Source organism: Lolium perenne, chromosome 3, assembly GCF_019359855.2.
Source record: "Lolium perenne isolate Kyuss_39 chromosome 3, Kyuss_2.0, whole genome shotgun sequence".
NCBI classification, from domain to species: domain Eukaryota; kingdom Viridiplantae; phylum Streptophyta; class Magnoliopsida; order Poales; family Poaceae; genus Lolium; species Lolium perenne.
This window is the reverse complement of record NC_067246.2, coordinates 99184724-99205939: the sequence shown is the minus strand read 5'-3', so window position 1 is coordinate 99205939 and position 21216 is coordinate 99184724.

The window sequence follows — 21216 nt, the reverse complement described above, 5'->3', positions numbered from 1 at the left end:
AAATGCATGTATCAGCTACCTACAAATCATCTTTATCCTTGTAACCAGCATTAGTATCATCAATTCTAATGCTGCATCTAACCTTTTTTGACATCAATGGGTGCCTGATCATTCTTTCTCTTATATACTGGAGTGTCACAAGTTGCAAAGTTATTATCTACATGGCCATCCATCATCATAGTGTCAGCAGACTTTGTATCAGTTATCCCAACAATGTTGCGAAGAGGTGTGTCATTAGCAATACAGTCAGAATCAACAACTACATTCTCAATGATATCAAAATCTGCAATTGCATTCTCAATGATCTCATCTATAATGACAGATGTGTTGGCAATGGGGCCGAGGCATCTTCTGAAGTGTAGACAATAACAACACATTTTATTTCAGAGTACTAATCTTTTCAAGGGCATCAGGGAAGGTAGCAAGCACATTGGTGATTGATACGTCCCAAACGTATCTATAATTTCTTATGTTCCATGCTACTTTTATGATGATACTCACATGTTTTATACACATTATATGTCATTATTATGCATTTTCCGGCACTAACCTATTGACGAGATGCCGAAGAGCCAGTTGCTGTTTTCTGCTGTTTTTGGTTTCAGAAATCCTAGTAAGGAAATATTCCCGGAATTGGACCAAATCAACGCCCAGGGGCCTATTGTTCCACGAAGCTTCCAGAAGTCCGAAGAGGAAATGAAGTGGGGCCACGAGGTGGCGCCACACTAGGGCGGCGTGGCCCAGCCCCTGGCCACGCGGCCCTGTTGTGTGGGCCCCTCGTGACGCCCCCTGACCTACCCTTCCGCCTACATATAGTCTTCGTCGCGAAACCCCCAGTACCGAGAGCCACGATACGGAAAACCTTCCAGAGACGCAGCCGCCGCCAATCACATCTCGGGGGATTCAGGAGATCGCCTCCGGCACCCTGCCGGAGAGGGGAATCATCTCCCGGAGGACTCTTCATCGCCATGATCGCCTCCGGATCGATGTGTGAGTAGTTCACCCCTGGACCATGGGTCCATAGCAGTAGCTAGATGGTCGTCTTCTCCTCATTGTGCTATCATGTTCGATCTTGTGAGCTGCCTATCATGATCAAGATCGTCTATTTGTAATCCTACATGTTGTGTTTGTTGGGATCCGATGGATATTGAATACTATGTCAAGTTGATTATCAATCTATCATATATGAGTTGTTTATGTTCTTGCATGCTCTCCGTTGCTAGTAGAGGCTCTGGCCAAGTTGATACTTTGACTCCAAGAGGGAATATTTATGCTCGATAGTGGGTTCATGCCTCCATTAAATCTGGGACAGTGACAGAAAGTTCTAAGGTTGTGGATGTGCTGTTGCCACTAGGGATAAAACATCGATGCTTTGTCTAAGGATATTTGTGTTGATTACATTACGCACCATACTTAATACAATTGTCTGTTGCTTGCAACTTAATACCGGAAGGGGTTCGGATGATAAACTGAAAGTGGACTTTTTAGGCATAGATGCATGCTGGATGGCGGTCTATGTACTTTGTCGTAATGCCCTGATTAAATCTCATAGTACTCATCATGATATATGTATGTGCATTGTTATGCCTTCTTTATTTGTCAATTGCCCAACTGTAATTTGTTCACCCAACATGCTATTTATCTTATGGGAGAGACACCACTAGTGAACTGTGGACCCCGGTCCTATTCTTTACATCTGAAATACAATCTACTGCAATACTTATTCTTTACTGTTCTTCGCAAACAATCATCATCTTCCACACAATACGGTTAATCCTTTGTTCACAGCAAGCCGGTGAGATTGACAACCTCACTGTTACGTTGGGGCAAAGTACTTTGGTTGTGTGATGCGCGTGAGACACACGTTCGTTGGGAACCCCAAGAGGAAGGTATGATGCGCACAGCAGCAAGTTTTCCCTCAGTAAGAAACCAAGGTTTATCGAACCAGTAGGAGCCAAGAAGCACGTTGAAGGTTGATGGCGGCGGGATGTAGTGCGGCGCAACACCAGGGATTCCGGCGCCAACGTGGAACCTGCACAACACAACCAAAGTACTTTGCCCCAACGAAACAGTGAGGTTGTCAATCTCACCGGCTTGCTGTAAACAAAGGATTAACCGTATTGTGTGGAAGATGATTGTTTGCGAAGAACAGTAAAACAAGTATTGCAGCATATTGTATTCAATGTAAAAGAATAATAGGACCGGGGTCCACAGTTCACTAGAGGTGTCTCTCCCATAAGATAAATAGCATGTTGGGTGAACAAATTACAGTCGGGCAATTGACAAATAGAGAGGGCATGACCATGCACATACATGATATGATGAGTATAGTGAGATTTAATTGGGCATTACGACAAAGTACATAGACCGCTATCCAGCATGCATCTATGCCTAAAAAGTCCACCTTCAGGTTATCATCCGAACCCTTCCGCATTAAGTTGCAAACAATGCACAATCACATTAAGTATGGTGCGTAATGTAATCAATAACTACATCCTCGGACATAGCATCAATGTTTTATCCCTAGTGGCAACAGCACATCCACAACCTTAGAACTTTCTCGTCACCGTCCTGCATTTATTGGAGGCATGAACCCACTATCGAGCATAAATACTCCCTCTTGGAGTTAAGAGTAAAAACTTGGCCAGAGCCTCTACTAATAACGGAGAGCATGCAAGATCATAAACAACACATAGGTAATAGATTGATAATCAACATAACATAGTATTCTCTATTCATCGGATCCCGACAAACACAACATATAGCATTACAGATAGAAGATCTTGATCATGTTAGGCAGCTCACAAGATCCGACAATGAAGCACATAAGGAGAAGACGACCATCTAGCTACTGCTATGGACCCATAGTCCAGGGGTGAACTACTCACTCATCACTCCGGAGGCGATCATGGCGGTGAAGAGTCCTCCGGGAGATGATTCCCCTCTCCGGCAGGGTGCCGGAGGCGATCTCCTGAATCCCCCGAGATGGGATTGGCGGCGGCGGCGTCTCAGTAAGGTTTTCCGTATCGTGGCTCTCGGTACTGGGGGTTTCGCGACGGAGGCTTTAAGTAGGCGGAAGGGCGGAGTCGGGAGAGTCACGGGGGCCCCACACGCTAGGGCCGCACGGGCCCCCTCTAGGCCGCGCCGCCCTAGTGTGGCGGCGCCCCGTGGCCCCACTTCGTCTCCCCTCCGGTCTTCTGGAAGCTTCGTGTGAAAATAGGACCCTGGGCGTTGATTTCGTCCAATTCCGAGAATATTTCCTTACTAGGATTTCTGAAACCAAAAACAGTAGAAAACAGCAACTGGCTCTTCGGCATCTCGTTAATAGGTTAGTGCCGGAAAATGCATAATTATGACATAAAGTATGCATAAAACATGTAGATATCATCAATACTGTGGCATGGAACATAACAAATTATCGATACGTCGGAGACGTATCATTGTGTTGTGCAGGTTCCACGTTGGCGCCGGAATCCCTGGTGTTGCGCCGCACTACACTTCGCCGCCATCAACCTTCAACGTGCTTCTTGGCTCCTCCTGGTTCGATAAACCTTGGTTTCTTTCTGAGGGAAAACTTGCTACTGTCTGCATCACACCTTCCTCTTGGGGTTCCCAACGGACGTGTGTTAATTGCACGCATCAGTGATCATGTTGTGGTAGGCAGACAGTGCATCAATAGCCTCAACAACAAGTTGAATATCATGATTTTCTTTGTTATTCCGCACATAATCTTGTGGAGGTCTATGGATTATAGGTTCAATATCAGAAACAGGTGCAACATTTCCACCAGGTGCAACATGTTCATGTTGATGCGCAACATATTCATTGTTATTGTTATTACCATCAACAACATCATCCCACATGCCTCCAAAGGTGATGTTAGGCAGAGGGTGTGGGTTTCCCCCATTAGGAGGCAGAGGATCTTCATCACCACCAAGTCCACCAATAAGTTTAGCTTGCAGAATATAGTTGACCACTGTCCATGAGTACCCATGGCCTTCATCACTAGTATTATGGCAAAGAACTAGTCTGATAGGCACCTCTAAGAGATCATGTACTCTGATTTTAACAAGGATTCATGCTCTGTTTGATCGATCACTATTCCGGACAATGAATATTCCAAATTCACTAACATATTCTCTAATTTTCTGCACATGCCAAGCCTCTTGTGGGTAATTAACCATCATAAGCCAGACATCGTGAGTAAATGTCCTATGGTTTAAATCACGATCTTGTGGAATAACTCTAAGGGTGCTATCACCAATGAATAAAGGGCTACGGTCTATAGCAACATCCCTAGAGCATGTGTCATAAAACTGTACCAAAGCAGCACCCATCGTAGATCAGGACATTTGGTGGACATGGTAGCCCTGTTTGTTGAGGAAGGCACGAATCAGAGCGACGTCGCCAGCAAATTGAGAAAGATCAATCTCCGGCTCCAAGATGAAGATTGCCCAGTCATCACAGTTGAGTAGAGGGGTGTTGCTAAAGACATGGAAGGCTCGTCGTCGACGATGGATGCAGTGGGGAACAATGTTGGCACTAGGAGGGAGGTGGGGATGGGGATCGGAAGGGTAGTTGGCCATGGTGGGTGGGAGTAGGCAAGGGTTGGGGCTGGCGAAGCAGCCGATGGAGTAGGGTTGGGAGGAGGAACAACATGGGTCAAAATAGGGGATAAAAGTGTCTCCTTCCCACGTGGTTTGAGTTTAATGCGGAAAATCAATGTTTTCTATTTTTTTCTCAAACAATTTTTACGGATATGACCGTATGGTAGAAGGAGCAGCATCAGATTTGGGATTTGTAGTTATGTCTCAAGTTGGCTCGGTCGAAACACCGCGTGCAACCAGTGGGCTGAAAGGCGGAGGTGGGCTAAAAGGGGGGAAGAGTGGTAGGTTTTGGGTGGATGGGCTAATCAATCATGACATGTCAGGAAGTGGGTGAGGGGGTGGGCGAGACATGCGAAGGCGAGGGTGAAGGTGAGGCCTGGTGGGTTGAAAAAGAAGGGGAGCGGGAATCATGCATGGGATCTGAAGATCATGGCTCAGGGGCGGGTTGGACGACCATGTCAACGAAGAAACATTTCGCGGTGATCGGAATGGAGTTAGCTCTGGTAAGAGGCGAATTCCAACGAGTAACAAGATGCCATTCAGTGGATTTCTCAGAAAGCCAGACCGAGTATTCATGATACCAATTCGCACCACCAGATCCCCAAATTTGAAAACACGATCACAAAGGTGAAAGATCCCCAAATTCGCACCACCAGGACTAGCTCCATCTGATCCAATGCAGCCTTGGAGAGCCACACCAACATTAGCTAGATCTAACCTAAATTTGGCACGGCCAAAGGAGACCACAAGGTGGAAGCCAACTTCAGAGGAAGAGTGGATCGAGGTGGAGAAAGTGGAACGAACCTTGTGAGAAAGATAAATTTCATGGGTGAAGTCCAACATAGAAGAGAAGGCTTCACGACCAATCCTTGATGCATCCTAGGGGAAGAATCAATGGATCATCTTGGAAGGTGGGAGAGTCGCCGGTGGTGGGAGCGTCGCCATCAGATCGAGTAACACACAACACTAAAGAAGAAGTTGTATGTGTAAAATAAAGTTGATGCATGAGAACAAGAAGCCTTTTTTTGAAATAATACATTGAAACGGGAAGCTACTATGCCTGATACTACACAATTCTGTTTCAGAGAAGTATGTCTGATACATTGAATGTCATACGGATTGAATTGCCTAGGCAGTTGCTCTAAACCTCGCCATTTGCCCTAGTTCACTAGTAGAAAAAGGGCATATAATCCCGGTTGATAAGAGTTTTTAGTCTCGGTTTTGCAACCGGGACTAATCATTCGGGACTAAAGGCCCTCCTCTTTAGTTTCGGTTGTAAAACAAACCGGGACTAAAGGTCCCGCCACATGGGCTGGTGGCGTGCGTCGAGGCAAATGATCTTTAGTCCCCGGTTTGTAACACCAACCGGGCTAAAGGCTATTTCGTTATGTTTTTATCCATTTTTGTTTTTCCAATTATTTTTCGCTCCCTCTTTTTTCTATTTTTTCTTCTGAATTTCTAGTATTTCAATTATCTGACAAGTTTAGTCTCTAACTACACTTAATCTCTAGTCAAATTACTTACATGTGGGCAAATTTTCCGCTCGTCACCCATCCTCCCATTACTCCACCTCTAGCACGCTTAACTTCCAAGTTCCTTCCCGTTCCCATTCCAAGTGCTTCGCGTGCATGTTGTTGATATTAGTATCATATCAATCCTATTAACATGTTGGTCGATGTCACACTTCTTTATTGTTTGAATTCCAAACAATTCTTTTTAATAAACAAAACTAATGATATAATAATAATCTTGTATTATAATTGTATTATAATTTTAAATTCTTTTAATTTTGTATTATAATTGTTTTTAAATTTTAAATTTTTAAATATTTTTTTGCCAAACCTGAAAATTTGAAAATATAAAAATTTGCTATCTTTATGGTTAAGTAATACTCCCTCCGTTCCTTTCTATAGTGCCTATTGTTTTTTCGCATTTGTTTCAGAATATAAGAGTAAAGCTATGTTTTTTTGCAAAGAACCCCTTCCACCGATCAGATCAAGTCCAGAAAATCTGAAAACCGATCTGGTCATGTACTTTTGAGATCTGTTTTCAGTTTCCTATTTTGTCTGTGATATCGCTAGGGGGTTTTGTGTAAAAAAATGGCCCGTGCTAATTTCCGTGCCAAAAAACAACAGGCACTATAGAAAGGAACGGAGGGAGTAGTAATCTTTATGCAGGATGCAATTATTAATTTAAAATTTTAAAAATATAAAATCCTGAATTTCTGGCAAAAACTAAAATCTTTCTGCTTTCATATTTTTATTTGGAATTTTGAGAATCTAAAAATTGGCTAATCGGGTAAATCTTGGTGAATTCGGATGTAACCTTTTTCACGATCATTTTGATATATTTTACCTTTTTTCCATCGTCGTATGCAAAAGTTAATGCCATTTTACCATTTTCTAAGATTTTTATGGGAAAAGGGTTGAAATTCAAATTTATTAATTGATCCTAATAGTAGGTTGTGTAACATACAGGAATCTAAAAAGATTTTATTTTTTGAATTTTCTATCATTTTCGTTTATAACAAAGCCAAAAAAGGCGATCCATGGGAGAGCAAAAAACCTAGAAAGCTTTTAGTCCCAGTTGATAAAGTGAACCGGGATCAAAGGGTAGACCTTTAGTCCCGATTGGTATTACCAAACGGGACTAAAGGTTCCAAATAAACCGGGACTAAAGGCTTTCTAGGATGAACCGGAACCAATGCCTCCTATTATTCCCGGTTCGTTTTTAAACTGGGACTAAAGCTCCCAGGGTGCTGGACGAAAGCTCTGTTTTCTACTAGTGGTTGCAGCTTTTCGTAATTTTTATACGCCCTCTCTCCTATGCCTTATCGTAATTTTTATACTCCCTCTCTCCTAAATTAATTAACTCATCTTTGCTCAGATAGCACGTACTATCCATTATCAATCTATACATATCTAGATAAAACTAAGTCAAATAATTTGAGACAGAGGGGTTACAACCTATTTTATAGACGACTCACCCACATGGCCATCGTGATCCATTCGTTCATTAAATTTGGGGAGCGGGTGCATCTACGTGGACACGGTCGCAGACAGTGCGTGTATCCTCCTGCGTGTATCATGGGTCCGCATGAAAGTGACTCGACGGTAGAAGGTTGACCAGTGGCAACAATCATGGCTATAAATGGTGCAGTAGGTGCTGCATCCGCACAACACACGCTGCTGACACCTCCCCCGTTTGTTGACCTCGTCACCGACGAGGAAGAGGGCGGGAACACCGTCGAGTCCAACGTTAGGAGGTAGGGCTTAGAATTTTTCTTTTTGTATATTTGATATGTAAATTATGTCTGAATGAATAAAATCGTTTCAAAATTTTGCGCGTTTTTGACTTTTATTTGAATGAAATTATTTTGTTGTCTTCAGCCAATGGGTTAAAATGGCTATCGCGAACTGAATGAATAGCACTGCTGGGCTCACTGGCGCGGGTGAAAGAGAGATGTCCTTACTTCCACTGTCCACGGCATCCCGAAGAGAGGAAAAAAAAGTTTCCACAGCGACGCAAGAAAGCAGTGGCAGCGGTGGTTCACCACGACGACGACACATCACGAGTGACAACAACTTAACCGGCCCGACTTCTCCGGAAAACAAGACGACAGAAACCGGTGCAGGGTGGCGAGCACGATGCGGTGGCCGTCGCCTGCTCTCCTCTGCTCGCGGGCATGCAGACGAGACGAGGAGCTAGCGCCGGTCGGCCCGTCTGCTGGCTCACTGGACGCTGCCGGGTGGTAGCTGCCGCCGACGACGGCCAAACCGCAATTAAGCCGCGCTGGGGCTGGCCCGCTGGCGCTGATGCCGAATACGGGATACGCCGACGTACTACTAGGCTGCTGCTGACGCTGAGCGAAGCACAGGCCAACCATATGCAGCTTCGTCGTCTTGGACCACGGCGCGGCGGGGCGCCCGACGACGACGAGAGAGGCCCATTATCGTAGTTAAGACGCCTCGGTCGGCGCTCCGTCCGGTTTGCTCGTCGGAAGCTGCCAATGTCAAGCTCTAGCGCACGCCAGACAGAATGTGATGGGCATTTAACTCACTGGAATCGCGCCTGAGCCTGACGTTGCACGTTGCTGGATGCATGGCTCGTTCATACCGTTGGGCGTTGGCATCGGAGCAAGTTCTCCCAAGGAGCGATCGGCGGCACAGCTTGGTTGATTGGTTGTTTCATCAAGTTACACTCCGTTTTTGTTAGTCGTCCAGTTTCCCGATCTGCAGTCTACGAAAAACATGATAAAACTCGATGAAATTTGGTACTCCCTCCGCCTAAAAATATGTGTCTTACTTTTGTCTAAATACAGATATATGTTGATGCATTTTAGTTAGAAATACGTCCGTATCTAGATAAAGTTAAAACACATATTTTTAGGCGGAAGGCGTTGTACATTTGGTGTACTAAATGATTGGTAAAAATATAGGAGTACATGTTAGACACACTCCGTTCATGGAGTAAGGAAAAAGATGTTAGGTGTAGATGAGCTACAGCATATTGGGGCAGCCTATGAAACCTAGCAACCTTAAAATCTTAAGAAAAAAGTTTAGTCTCACATTGCTAGTTGAGAAGATGTTGGAGTTGTTTATAAGGTGAATTTTTGTCCTCTCAAAAAGGGCATCTTCAATGGGGCGACCCATCCTGTCCTGGACAGTTTCGAAGCAGTCTGCGTCGACTGGTGGACTGGCCGCGCACGCTCCGGCGGCGTGACTCAAACGGACCGACCGACCTATCCGTTCACCAAATTTGGGCAACGGATGTGTCGGGCTGGACATCGCACGCGCCCTCCCGGGCCCTCCCGCTAGTGTCCAGCGTGTCCTCCACTTGGCCACCCGGGTCCTCGCAAAAGGGCCAGATTGGACCGAATGTGTCACGCCGTTGGGCGCACTGACTTGGCAGGCTGGATAGCGGCCCAATTTCTGTCTGTGACGCGACCCAAACGGACAGAATCAGACCATTTGGGTCGAGTTTTGGGTCACCCCGCTGGAGATGCCCTTAGGTGTGGTTTTATAACTGGTGCTCCCTCTGTTCTCTTTTAATCTACATTCTAGAAAAAATCAAACAAATTAGTAGTCCATTATTACTACTACTTAAATTAGTTAACAATCAATCCAAGCTACATTAAAAAATGGTGACATCAAATAGATAAAAGGGGACCACTTCATTTTTCGTATTCTTGTTGACTAAAAGTTAGAATGTAAAGTATTTCAGAACAAATTTTAGACCTAGAACGTAGAGTATTTCAGAACAGATGGAGTAAGATTTTTTGGGTCTTTTTGCAAAATGGAACAGGGAAGTTCGGTTTTCACCTGCAACGTAGGCCTAACAGGTGGGCCTGCATTGTCAGAAAACGGTTTAACTTTGCTAATTCGTGAAATTAGTGCTATGTTTCACACATCTATCTAAAAATTGGTATTTATGTGTCAAAAAACCCTAAAGTGGTGGTTCCTAATAAGACCGTCCGAACTATGGTACTCTCTCCGTCTAAAAATAGGTATATCAACTTCTTCTATATTTGGATGTATCTCTAGGACTACTCATAGTGGGAGTAACTAAGGTATTAACATAGAGATACATGCATTGCCAACTAGGCAAATTGATGACATGACATGATATTAAATGAAGAAAGAGATGGTTGTGGTAACTAGCTATGTTACCATAACATCACACTTTTCAAGATAGAATGAGTCTACAAGCTAAGTAATACACTCATGCATGATACTACATCTAAGTTACTATGCATTACGAAGGTAGTAACATATAGAGTAGTGTCATATGCATGACACTACTATATGTTACTCCCCACTATGACTAGTCTAAGGCTAACCATAGTGCTAAGTATCATGTAGTAGTATCATGCATATGATACTTGTGTATGTACTATCTCTATAGTGGTTGGAATCTCAATGCAATTTTGTGCACAAGATTTGTTTGACATTAACTTTTCTCGTGACATGCAACTCTAATCTCCTCTCTCCTCCTTAATTAGCTGCCACATCAGTATTTTTGTGGGACCAATGTGCATGATACTAGCTACTACGTATGATACTAGCACTATGGCTAGCCTAAGACTAGCCACAATGAGAGTATCATAGGTAGTATCATGCATGCCAAATAGGCAAAAATCTTGTGTGACACATCAATTAATGAGGAGAGAGGTGAGAGTACTATCATAGGTAGATACAATATCATAGCACGTAAAACTAGAAATTTTAGTAGCAAACACATCATGTACACATATATGCATTGAGATTCTACAAGATATTAAATAGGATGGAACTATGATACTAATTCAGGATACTATGCATTGGAGGTGTTGTATCATAAGCTAGTATCATATGTATGGTACTAGTCTATGATATTTTCCATTGTGACTAGTCTAACTAAGATGTATCTAGATACATATATATCTAGACAAAAGTGAACACTTATTCTTAGACGGAGGGAGTAGTTTTTTGTCATTTTCAGGGATAGCAGAGAAAATTGGAACGTATATTTATCTAGTTTTCCCTGTCCTTTCCTCTATTCTATTTCCCGTGCACTTGCCTGCCCGTCCCTGTTGAATGCTATATATCATATCATCCCGGCAGGCTGCAAGCGCTTGGCACTCCATGGGATGTACGTGACACTCTGACACGAGCATGCATCGTGTAATGCATGTTCGTGCATGCAGTGGGGGTGATCACGTTAGTGGAAAATGCCAACAGGCGACGTCAGGTGCACGTACATCTGCCCCTCGCTACAATGCTACAGAGCGAGCATGATTCTACTAGGCGTCATCAACGAATGCTCAAAAGCTAATGACAATTGACACACTTCTTGATGCGATTGAATATGTGGGTACCATGTGTGAAACCACCACTACCTTGTTTGCTTCGTCAAATCATGCCTACGGCAGATTTTTAGAGCATCTCTAACCTAACCGAAGCCATATAATTGTTTAGCAAACCGGAGTAAAATTTCTATTTTTATTCTCAAAACTGCACCTAGCCGGATTTTTAAAGTTTTTAAACTAAATATTTTACTCGGCCGCACTTCCCTGTTGCGACCACACTTCCCTGTTGCGTTGCATGGCCGCCGCCTTCTAGTCGATCCAGCTACTTGCTTGACGACTAGCTGCTGCCTCCCTCGAGTCTCCGTAGGCTCTGCCGCCCCTCCTGTCCAACTCTGCTTCGCCGCTACTTGTTGTCATCGTCAATATCAAGCCCCGCGAGCATGGGTTTCTGCCTACAAATCCGTCGCCGCCACTGCCGGTTTCGATGAACCCATGCCACGACATTATGGCATTTCGTTCGGATCCGCTCGGCTCCACACGTCACGGTGTGTCTTCCTCCTCTAGGTGCTCGCATCTTGCTGGCTTAGGGTTTGGTGCTGCCTTCGGCAAACAACGCCTCTATGAAGATTGCGGAGGTGTTGGAAGTATGTGGGTTTTACTATAAAATATAGGAGTTCGGTTGGAGATACTTTTACTGCATATATTCAACTTTTGTAAGTAGTACTCCTCGTACTATCATGTTTGAAATGGAGGTGTATGGCCACTCCGACGGGCGACTAGTAGCTACCAAAGTCCACGTAGTTCGCGGAATGTGATGTGGCGTCAATGGCTGCGTCGAGAAATCCAACGCGAGTAAGTCCAAGCGCCACCTAGGCACCCGTGTGACCCTGTCCCTTCCATTTCATAATGCCGTACTCCCTCCGTCCACAAATAAATGGAGATCTAGCTCTAAACTTTATTCACAAAAGAGTATACTTTCCAATGCACTTTAATTGCTTCTTTTTCATCGCACGGAAATCAAACCCAGTGATATTAAGCACATGTTCTCCTTGTTTTCTCTACAAGCTTAGCTCATTGAAGGTGAAATATTTAAAGACGAGAGATGCATCTTCCCAAGGTATTTTTACTTCACTTTATAATTTATCTTGAAAAACCTACATGCACTTATTTGTGGACAGAGGGGGTAGCTACTCAGCTGCTAGAAAAGCTATGCATGCATCTGCTAGATCCGTCCAATCCATGCAAATCTTATTGAAAACGGCCATGCATTGCTCCGGTACATCCACAACATCTCACAAGGATACAATTATTTTATCTTACGTAAAACTATGAAAAACAAATAAGTTTTAGTTCTCTGTTGATTTTCTCAAGACTGAATCACCTGAGATGATGCAATGGCAATTTAAAGAAAAAAAATGCAACCAGTTACAGTTATATTTTCGTTGCAAAAAAAGGCAATCGTACATTTGTACAAGTTGTACTTTTGTTTTGCGCCATTGTTGCTTTACTAGCACAAAACCCGTGCGTTGCTACGGTGTCAGTATTAAATCAAATATTTGCGTCGATCTAATCTAAATAGAATGCTGCAAATTACTCTAGAGAACATGCCACATATTTTCCGGTTTGATCTTCTTTTAAAATAAATCCCTACTAATAATGTTATGAAGGCAAAGCTTGTTGTTTTCAGTGCTAAATTTAAATCGTTTCTCTTTTATATTGTACTATTATCTATGAAAAGAAAATGGTTCAGCTAGGCTCAACCACCTGGCTCTTTCCCCCTTCAGATTCTGGAAGCAATCCGAACAAAAGGAAGCGAAATTGAAGCGAGTTGTGCGGACAGAAGCAAGGTGGGACTATCCACACAAACTATCTACGCCTAACGTGAGCCATAGCGATGATTTGTTCCGTGAATAGCCTCGATTGGTTTGTTGCTGGTTAATTGGGCCGTTTGGCCGCCGGCCAACATCAAGCAACGACAGCCACCGCACAGCTCACGCGAGCGTTTTTGGAAACACAGTTTTTTTGGAAAACGTATCCGAAAATGTGTAGCTCCAGTTCTCTCGGCACTTAAAAAAAACTAAAAAGCATTTTTAAAAATGATCAAAAACATTGAAAATAATTCTAGAAATTGACAATGACATATCTCACAATTGTGCAGAGAAAAATCTATCAACATACCATGCTCTCGGGGAACAATTACACGACTATAGTCAGCCCAGCCACGTGGCGTGGAACTAAAAGTGTTTGCTACCAGCCTCCCTAAAGATTGCATCAGTCCCTCTGACAGCGGCAGTTAATTTTAGTGTTCTAGTTTGGAAAAACTAATCATAATTAAAAATATGAGAGAAAATAAAGAAAATTAGAGATCGTGGCCGATCAGCGTGGTGCGCCGGTGCTAATTGCGGTTGGCTCACTCCGTATAAATATAAACTAACTTGCACAGGGTCATCCATCTATCCAATTTGTCTAAAATTTCAGGATCACGCAGTGATGCTCGAGTACGGTCTATGCGCGTTCCCTTGTATCTCCCCACACCAAGGAGGTAGAGGATCTTGTTCGGGAGGTCCTCCAGGCGCTAGTTTAACACCGGAGCTCCCGCCTGAGAGGCGCGTGGCGAGCCTCGCTAGGCGGTTACCAGAATGGATTTTTTGCTCGGGCCAGCCATAAATCACGGCCGCGAAATTAGTGTCTCTCGATTCACCTCAATGTGGTGATTTGCAAGGCGCTAGACCTTTTGGCTGACTTTTCTTTTTTGCAATATGTACTTCATTGTGTACATGAGACCGGAATGTATTTTCATAGATGCCATGTATAGAGAGGAAAACTTGAACCGCACCATGCTGAAAATGTGTAAATTGGTTCTATGTTTTGTAACCACATTTCAAGGAGAAAAAAAAAATCACGACCGATGTAAAGGAAAAGCACTAATAAGCGATAGCCACCATCGCCGCCGGGACCCACCAATCTTCTCCCATGCGGAAGTTCCTCTTCTTCCCCAAATCCTGTCACCATCGAGTCTCTCACCCACCCAGAAAATCTTAAAATTGGACACCAATTTATGCATCAAATCAAGGAAATCTGTAACTGGAAAGCCCAAATCCACCGCACATCCAATTTCCCAGTTGTATTTTGAGTAGGAGCTCATGAGTTGGGGATCGGCAACGTCCATGGTCGTCAGCTCGTCTTTGTTCATTGTTCTGATTCGAGCACCACCTGGTATTTCCGTCGCGGTTCAGTCGACAACTCGACGTGTAGTCCGAATACGCTCACCGCCGCAGAGCCGCTCGCCCTGGTTCCTCTCGCGCCCCGACCCACAGGTCAACGCCTCCGCCGGCTATCCACCGCGCCGCACAGGCCCACCGCCCGCGCGCCTCACTCCACCTCGCCTCTGCTCCGCCCCACCCGTGCAGCACCCCAACGCCGCCGACCAAGCCCCGCACGCGCACATAGGCCCGAGCCCATGCACGCATCCGCTCGATCCGAGCAGTTCTTCTTTGCTTGGCTTCAGCCAGAGGAGCCAAAAAAGGAAAAGCGAAACGAACCGGTACGGTGGCACAATGCGTTATATGGGATTTGGTGGGAGGGCAAAACTGTCCTAAAAAAGTTGGACGAAAATTTTGGCAGAAACCTTAGCTCCTTTATTATTAGGTATAGATTCTTGGGTGACCGAGATATAAATTCTCGATCCACCGGGACATAGCAATTTCGATTTAAAAGAATTCTTTTTTCGATTTCGATTTCGATGCACGTGAAGGTGATCGTTACATGCACGGGAGATGCATGGGTACTACCACTGTATGTCTGTATCCTGGTCCCACTCTCACGTCGTAGCAAGAATCGCTCACTGTTCCTGTTTTGTAGCATTCTTTCGAGAAGATATCTAGTACTACACGCCTTCGGTGTGCTACCAGTTTCCCGTGCAATCTCTCCATTCCGATTCAACGGATAGATCAATCGTCAAACAGTTCTGACATACCACCATGGATACTTTACATATTAGCCCGTGCGTTTTTAAAAATTGTGGCACATGTCCCTTGTTGTTACAAAACCGCGCAAATAAAAGTAGATCAAACAAGAACAAGAACACAGATTTTTACGTGGAAAACCCAAACGGGAAAAACCACGAAACGCACGGCGGCGTATCACTATAATTGGAGGAGTATTACAATACACGAGAGGACAAACCCTCTACGTGCTATCAATATGGAGAAACTCTCTCTCATCTATTCTATGACTACATGAGACTATATATAGGGGCGGACAACTCTCTTTCTTGGTGGACACGAAAAAGAGTTGTAATGTGCTACGTCTAGCACGTTTGGTATGCCATAGTCCGTTAGGACTCCTTCCATAGTACAACAGGTAAATAGATTTCGGGTCATATTCAACAATCTCCACCTTGAACCGAAATCCCTTGCAACAGTCATAAATAGCATTCAACTCCTCAACTAAAGTCATCACAAGTAAACCTTGTGACTTGAAACGTCCATAGGACTAATAAACTTCTCATGAAGTCAAATTGAGCAAATCAATGATAGGTCGTCTAGGAAACAACACAGCTGTCAACAAAGCAGACATACGAGTATGGGTATCCTGTAAAACCCCAGCAAAAGTCTGAGTCTGTGCCACTGACCTCAAAGAAACTGAAACTGCTCAATCATCAAATACATAAGTCATCATATCTCCTGTGGTGCCTAAACGAGCGCATAGCTCATAGTGCAACATCGTGGCGCACATAACATTGTGAAGAACTTATCTCATGGAATCTGAACGTGCTTCAAATCAAAGAGCACAAACCTTGGCAAAAAATACTCATGCAAGAGCATCTGGTACGAAGGGCATATCGTACACCAAAAACTGCCGTCTTGTAAGGTTGATGAAAAATCCATGACATGGTCAAAAACTGTCCTTGTAGAACAACTGTCGGATAAAGGAACCTCAACATGCAATGGAGCTTCAACTCTGCAATAGACCCCTCTTGAAAGAGCAAAGACAACTGAATTGCACTGAAACTTACAGTACTAAATGTTGTAGTATCTAGCAGAAAACAATCTCCTTCTTGCACCTCAAATAATCCTCATCACGAACTTAAATAACAAAGCAAAACCTTCACATGCATAACAGCAAAAACTCGGAGAGCAAAGAGTATAATGCTGGCTACCAACAGGCATAAAAATTACCTCCTCCATATTTTTTTTATAACTGAATTGTGTTCTTCATATAATTGCAGCAACATAATATCTGAAATTTGCATCCGTAATATCTCTCGGCAGGCTACAATTCAACTCCACCTTGAACTGAACACTATCAAAAAACGATGATCATATCAGTAGCAAATCATTGGCATAGGTGGCGTGGAAATCCTTTTATTTCTCCTCGCTAGTCCAAACAGCAATATGCTTATTTCCAAAACTATCCAGTGCATCCTCATAACTGGCTTGCGCCAACAATGCTCGCATCTCGACTTGCCATGGGGTAAACCTTGTGTCATAATACAACAGCTGAACATCGTACTTCATGATATCCATGAGTCGATAAAACTGTGATCACAAAGCAGTACAAGCCACAGAAAAATTCTATGTAGAATTAAAACTGCAGAGCAAAAGACATAAACAGATAGCACCTGGTTTTGTTTTAGCGTGGATGTAGAAATCGGAGAAAGAAAACTGAAGTAGTACTGCTCCGGAAACTTCACATGAAAAACATCAGGAGACTTGCTCCACCTCGGGACTTGATCCGCTGATGGCTGACCGATCTGGTGTTTCTTCACACGTACGTACAGATTCAAACGATTTGGTACCTTACTTGATTCACAGGTACCTCCTCTGCACGGAATTGATACCAACTAGAGTAGGCGGAACTGAAATTGTACCTGGCTGGATAACTGGACGCGATTTTGGCCGATCTGTGTGGAAGCAGATCAATGGATCATGGAACCGTGATGAAGCTTTTGTCGCCCACGGCGAAACACAAGATTGCAGCAGGAGGCGGCGTACATAACGCCGACGAAAATTGCAATCCATCTCGCAGATCCAATCTTACGAAAACACTTGGTGAAGCTACTTGATGATGCAAAGCTGCAGATGTTGATCCAAAAGAAAAACGCGGCGCTGCCCCGGGAGCGCATCGGGAAATCTCCCGAGGCTGCGAATCGATCTTGAAGCCTGAGGCTCTGATACCACTTGTTACAAAACCGCGCAAATAAAAGTAGATCAAACAAGAACAAGAACACAGATTTTTACGTGGAAAACCCAAACGGGAAAAACCACGAAACGCACGGCGGCGTATCACTATAATTGGAGGAGTATTACAATACACGAGAGGACAAACCCTCTACGTGCTATCAATATGGAGAAACTCTCTCTCATCTATTCTATGACTACATGGGACTATATATAGGGGCGGACAACTCTCTTTCTTGGCGGACACGAAAAAGAGTTGTAATGTGCTACGTCTAGCACGTTTGGTATGCCATATTCCGTTAGGACTCCTTCCATAGTACAACAGGTAAACCTTCCACTTACGCTCAAACCATTGATTTCTTGATCTTGTTTTCTGGACTCGCTCTCTTAGCAAACAGGATTTAATTCGGCCCAAATCGCCTGTAGATTTGCGCGATACAGCCGCAACTCAACATGCCAACGACAGAGAGCTGGGCTAGCCCTCGCATCCTCCCCCAGGGGAGTTAATTCCCTACCCAATCTGGGTAAAAGGTGTGTACTACCTCATGATTCTGAAAATTAGCTTTAATCTATGGTGGTTGTTGAAGTGAACCTATTAAAAAGGCCGGATGAAATGGAACTGTGGATGTGTATTATTTTGTAACCGAGATTGGTAATGTCTTCTCCTATTTTAGGAATAACATTTGGTTCAGAGAAAAAAAAGCTTTATTCATTATCTCGATGTATTTGCTTCACCTACAAAGGCAGATGATTAGATGCGTTAAACCTTGGATTATAAGTGCTCTGCAGACGCCAGGGTTGTCTGCCTACGCGGCAGCAGATGGCACATTGTTTCTTCCCTGAAGGTGGAGCCTGAGCATTGCAAGAATGAAAGCCGTGGCTCTCCTAGTCAACTTTGCAAAAGAAACTATAGTTCAGGGTGCGAGGTGCAAATGTTGCTAGAAGAGATCAACCCACCCCGGTCATGTTCCTTCGATTCAACTGAACGGCCAGATGTCTGGAATCCAGTAGCACTCAAGTAGGCTGTAGCACTAGATATGTTCTCCATTCTTTTGGTGCGCACATATGCATACATGGCGCAGGATGGATCTACACTGTTGGGGTGACAAGGAAGCTGGACCGAACTGTTGCCTCGATCGGCCGCTGACGCGATGTGTTGAGGCCGGCCAGTGCAGTGTAGGAGTACGTCTTTTGCCTTTTACAAATTATTCAGCGGTACGTGCGCTCTCATGCATGCCATGCATAGCACCGCATTGTAGATGTACGCTCCAGTACCCCTTTTACAAAAGCATGATGTCCATCTATCTATCTATTATCTATTATATACTAAAAGCAAAATAATAGGTTTTAAATAGAGACACGAGGTTAATCCACATCATCTAAATTATTTTTAATCATTGGATCTGTAATTTGTAACTAGGATTTAATAAGAGATGAACATTTACTTAAATCGTACACATGTGTGACACAGACGTGAACTTGACACGATCTATTTTTTACTTGATAAAATATCCAGACCACCACGATTAAATCTGTACCTTACTGCTGGGATTTTATGACAAAAATAGTAGTGTGGATTTTTGTCATTTGACACGGGAAAGTCTAAGTCACGTAAAAGTGTAGTTTAGGGGAAAAAAAAGTCTCTTTACCCATACGAGTAACAAATGTTTTTTTCCCTTGACCGTAAGACTCCTATTTAATCACGTCTATCTTAGGTCAAGATTGAGCCATATATGTATGTGCAGGTTGCCTATCCCATCACGATTAGATCAGTTTTCTTAAAAATGTTTAGGTGAGTTATCTGTTTATACTATGCTAGCGTCTGTGTCACGGGCGTATATTTTCTGAACCACACGTGAATGGCAAGGTCTCTAGATTAGGACGTGAAATATATTAAAATTAGAATTCTTATTTTTAGTAACCACATGCACCATAGGTCATGCCGACATGAGCTGAGCGAGAGCGCTGGTGAGGAGGACGTGTTGTGCGTCGAGCTGATGCTGTCATCATGCCGTCGAGTTGGGTAGCCCAGAAGATGACGGTGGACATTAGACTAAATAGCGTGAAGTGATAATATTACCTCTCCCTCTCGAGAAGGATGTCACAGATTTGTCTAAATTAGGATGTATCTTTACACTTAGAGATACATCCAAATTTCGAAAAAATTGCGACATCCTTTTCTGAACGGAGGTAGTACAAAGTAGAGCACATGTATGTATGATATAAAAAAAGATTATCCAAAAATATTGAGCTCACATCTTGATCCACAATTCTTTTGCTCGATAATTGGATACCAAGTCTTTCTCCACAACTTCAGTTGTAGGTAATACGGTCGGTCATTGCTCTAATTTTATACACTCATGGTGACCACATGCTAACATGTGTTCTTCACACACATACATGCCATCGGGTCTATCCCAATACATTCTAAATTAGTTATTATGATAAAAGGGTGTAATTGGTTCCGAGGAGCGAATAAGCTCCATGCTAGACAAATTATTTTCGATATAGTGATACGTTTTGAAGAAACATGTTAGAAAAATCCATATAGATGATTAGAAATACATTATTATATAATTTAGATTTAAAGCTCACCGCCATGTTTGACTACGTTTATGTACGAAAATTTTACAAATGGTAATTTCAAGATAGACTTGTCCCACTTCTAACTGCGTTGACACACCTTTATGGTTGTACTAATTCGGACTCTGGGTGAGAGGGTATGACGCAGTAAATAAACAACAATTATATTCGTATTGCTAATTTATTCTAATTTTAATACTTTTTTGCATGGATTTAAGTGGTTTTATCAAAATTTGCACATTGGCCTAAGGATACATAATTAGGACAAGATTGCTCCATTGTACCTTAAGAGTTAGTTTTAGAAAGATCATGTCAACAACATTGGAGTTCTTATTTGGAATCAAACTCAGTGACACATAAGTAATCCGCTAGCATAGTTGGACTAAATAGAAAAGAGGGTCAGAACAATATGTACATGGAGGTAGTTCGTCGGTCTATTATTAGAGAGGATAATGATGTAAGTGTAAGAGTAGAAATAACAATATGATGGATTGTCACGATAAAAATCCACTAATGCAAGCTTACACCTACAATATCGAGTCAACAAATTAAATATAAATTATAGAATATGTGACATGGTGTTCTTTGAAATGTCACAGTAACTATTCTTCACAAATTAAAGTTATTCAAAAAAAAATAACAAATGTGATGTTTTAACTCATATAACTTTTTAGGAAATTTTGAAATTTATGTTATCTATGACACCATATATATACCATCAAGAGATTTAACCTGTTAAAGATGATGCCCTCGCAAATGCAAGGGCCACCTTGCTAGTGTAAAAAAAAAGCATGACCTCACGCAGTCTCGATCTCACGTCAACTCAGCTCACAAGCTTCATGCATGCAGCTACCACTATTTACATCGACCCAAGATGGGTAGCAACTTTCATCCATGCATTGCTGCGAGAAAGCAAGCTCGTACGTTCTCGAGAACGCAAGAATGTACGTGGACCGTGTAAGTTCATTCAAAAGCATTGCCGATATTCAGGAGATCCTTCATGTTACAATATCATTGATAGTGCATGAGATAGCATAATTGACTTCTGATTTTTACA